The sequence below is a fragment of the Tamandua tetradactyla genome, chromosome 17, assembly GCF_023851605.1.
Source record: "Tamandua tetradactyla isolate mTamTet1 chromosome 17, mTamTet1.pri, whole genome shotgun sequence".
Lineage (NCBI taxonomy): Eukaryota > Metazoa > Chordata > Mammalia > Pilosa > Myrmecophagidae > Tamandua > Tamandua tetradactyla.
The window spans coordinates 61547866-61551607 of record NC_135343.1 but is presented as its reverse complement, the minus strand read 5'-3'; the positions used below and the strand labels follow the sequence as shown (position 1 = coordinate 61551607).

The following is a 3742-nucleotide window of genomic DNA, read 5'->3' as shown; positions in this document are numbered from 1 at the left end:
GCCTCCTGGCCCCAGGCTCCCTCCATTCACCCTCCTCTCCCCCTCTGCAGGCGTCCAGAAAAGTTGGGCTGGCCAGGAGGTGGCTGGAGTGTCCTGGGGCCCAGTTGGCCCCAGATACAGGGAGGCACCTACAGGCCCCCAACCACACCCTTTTCCCAGTCTCGGCCCGTGAAGTCACCCTCCTTGGTCTCTCCACCCTCTCCCTGCTTGCAGTTCCCACCCATTCCGGTCCCCACCTCCCTCTTTCCTGCTGGCCTCCTCCAAACTGCTTTTTATCCTGAGGCTTGTCTCCTTAGCTGGTGCTGCAGGGCTTCACCCTCAGCCTCCACTTGGCTCTTTGGTTTGGTTTGGTAAAGCATGTCGTGTTCTATCACCTCCGTGCCTCTGCAGAGGCTGTTTGTCGTGCCAGGGTCACTCCGCCCCACCCTCCCACCTGACCTGGAGTCCCAGGTGAGACCACATCTGCTCCTCCCTTTCCCGAGCACCAGCCTTTGTGACGTTCACCTGTGGAGCGTCTCCCTCCCTCTAGGCTGACAGTCCAGCACAGTGGGGACAGGGTTCTGCTCACTTGTGGCCTGTCCAAGCAGGGGCCAGGGCGACTCTCTGAGGCCACTGGAACCAAGCGTGGGGGCACGCTGGGAAAGCAGGGGAGGTGGGGCCAGCTGCCACAGGGAATTTCTCTGGGACGGCCCTGCTGGGACCATTCAGCCAAGAGTTCCCATTGGGGCAGAGTTTCAAACTGTCTTCTGGAGAAGCAGCATCCACCCAAACAGCCTTCCCTCCTCCTTTGGGCAGCTCCCCAGCTAAACCAGGTCAGCAGGGTGCGCTGCCTGCAGAAGAGCTCCCTGCCCCAGTTTCAATTCCATCACCAGGACCCGGTATATTTCATGTGTTTGAAACTAAAACAGTCCCCGGGTTTGATTTCGGTTCCAGGTTCCGGGAAATGCGGGGTGTGTGTTTGGGTCAGGCGGTCTCAGCTCGGCATCGGGGTTGTCCAGTTGGACTCCCCCAGGACTTAGAGCCAGGAGACCCTCTCACCAGGGCGTGCACACAGCCTGGAAAGGTCTGTGAAGCCGGGTGGTCATCGCCAGCCACGCCGTCCCTGTGCACGGGCTGTCCGCCTGTAGTCTGGGCGAGCACTCAAGCTGCTTCCAAAAATAATTTCACAACCAAGTCGCATCTGTGAGTGTTAATAGGGGTTTGGTGGCAGGGCTTGTTAAATAAATGCAAATTTGTCACACAAAAGCAGTGACCCATCACCTTATTTGCATATGGACTTCAAAACAGCCAAATAAATGAAATGATAAATGATCTAAATTAGCTTTTCTTCTTTCTATTTCATTTTCTGATGTTAAATGATATTGAACATCTTAATGTGTTTTTTCAGGAGTACCCAAAACTGGATGATAAAAATTGTCCTTTGTTTCTGTAGTAATTTTTTTTAACTGAAACTAATTAACATCAAAAAGGTACATATTCATGTTCACTAAAATTAATGAAGCAATTTGGGAATAAGAGATTGTCTCTCTCTCTCCTTTTAAAATTCCTCAATGTTTAATAAGTTGAGCTACAAATATACCTAAGCTGCAATAATACCAAAAAGGGGATGAGTTTACTTTTTGAAATCACTGAAGGACATGAAATGCCTTGGCAGTTAGCAACACTATTCCGTGACATCTACTTAACATTTTATGTTCACTTCCCATTCTCTCCACCATGACATCCACATTTTAATCATGTAGCCATTTTGGTTTTTTGCACGGAAGAAGATTAACTCATCTTTCTTTTCCATAGTAAGACTATATTATTTGAAGCCAAGATAATTCTGCTATTTTATAAAAGCAATGGAGACTCCTGTTTCAGGACGGTTAAGGCAGGGTGATTAAGAGTGGCACTTGCTGCTTACCCTGGGCCCCTGCTTCCTTTGAACCAGGCAGCACTGGCAAGCCCAAAAAAGCATGTGCTGTGTTATTTTACCTGTAGTCCCCATGGCACTGGCTTTTATTGCAAATCTGAAGTGTCAGTGGGCAGGGGGGTTCCCCTGTGGCTGGGCAACTGTTTCCAGAAACACATTATCTCACCTTCCGATTCTCTTCATTGACTGCGATATCTTTTTCTTCAAACCCTCTTTTGCTGACTTCCAAGAAACCACACACATCTTGCTGTTTCTTCTTAATCACCGTAGAACCAGAAGAGAACATCCTGGGACCAGCAGCCGCGGTTGTTTGGGTCCTGAAGCCTGTTGCAGGGTGGCCGCAGAAGCAGGTGGGATCTGCAGGCAGTTCTGACATCTGACAAGCAGGAGGGAGGCAGTGACCTTCGGCTCTGCCCCTTTACCCCAGCTTGCCAGTGTCTCCTGCGATCGTTAGCCCAATTCCCCCCTCTTCCTCTTCTAAGGAGGAAGCGTTCATTGTAGCAGGATCAGTGTGCAGTACGGGAGCAGAGCAGGGGAGGGCATGGTTAGAATCAAGGAAGAAGGTAAAACGCCAGGATTGGCTCCCTTGGAAAGAGATCTGGGCACATCCCGGTGAGACTCCAAAGTAGCTGCAGGCTGAGGTAGAAGTGGTCGGGAGAGCCCCTTTCTAAAAGTGATGCCAAACATCTTGGGATACGTCCATTAAAAACAAACAAACAGGGTGCATGGGTGGTTCAGTGGTAGAATGCTCACCTTGCATGCGGGAGACCTGGGTTTGATTCCCGGACCATGCACCCAAAAACAAACAAACAAACTCTCCATGGGTTACTAGGAATGAGAACATAAAGCAACGAGGATGGTGGCCATGTTGTCCAAAGTTAACGTCAAGCTACCCAACCTGCTAATGGGACGGAGTAATTGGCACTGAGCCTGCCCACCTCCTTCCAGATCAGGGGAGCCCAGAGGAGATGCTTGTCCGTGAAGTAAGGGGCTGGACTAGAGGTTTTCTGCATTTCCTGTCCGTTGTCTGTGAGGCAAACGCCACAGTGTTGGAAGAACAGAGTTTGGAAAGAGTCCCAAGGGTCTGTCCCTTCGGACCCCTCCTCAACCCGCCGTGGGATCATTTAGGTCAAAATTGCAGACAGAATGACAGACGTGCCCCAGGCAAAAGAGAGGGCAGGACGGGCCCCTGCTGTGACATGCTGCTCTACCTTTCATTAGAACGAGACTCTTGGGTGGGCCACGGTGGGTCAGCAGGCAAGAATGCTCGCCTGCCATGCCAGAGGACCAGGGTTGGATTCCTGGTGCCTGCCCATGTAAAAAAAATTAAAATAACAAGACTCTTGGTTTGGGCTGAAAGCTACAGTTTTGCTTGCTTGGAGTGCACGTGTGTGTGTGTGTGTGTGCGTGCGTGCGTGTATGAAAGCTTTGAGGTTTACTTGTTCCAGAATCACACTGAAAGAGCAAGCAGCCTCCAGAACAAAACTCCACAGCCCACCATTATTTTAAAGCCGGGACTGACAATCCAAAATGATCAGATCTTTTAGAAATTGCCAGCTTGAATTTTTTTTTATCAAGTAAGTAATGGGTGGTAAAAATAAAAAAGCAGACAAATACATAGATAGGAGAGAAGTATGTTATTTTGGTTTCCAAACTCAATATTATTGCAGCTTTGAATATGAAACATACATTCTTTGACCCAGGAGCTTCCCTGGTACAGTCTGAAGCCCAACCTCAGACTCTGAGACACATTGGCAGGAGTTTGAAATTTCAGCAATATGTTGGTTTCCCCAAACGGATGGATTATTGTACAGCCATTAAATGGGC

At 49.5% G+C, this 3742-nt stretch overlaps 1 non-coding gene across 1 annotated transcript; it reads left to right on the top strand.

Moving 5' to 3' along the window:
• Positions 1-2638: 2638 nt before the first annotated feature.
• Positions 2639-2709, top strand: TRNAA-UGC (transfer RNA alanine (anticodon UGC)). Its single transcript has one exon. It is a non-coding gene; the product is annotated as a tRNA-Ala (tRNA).
• Positions 2710-3742: the final 1033 nt, after the last annotated feature.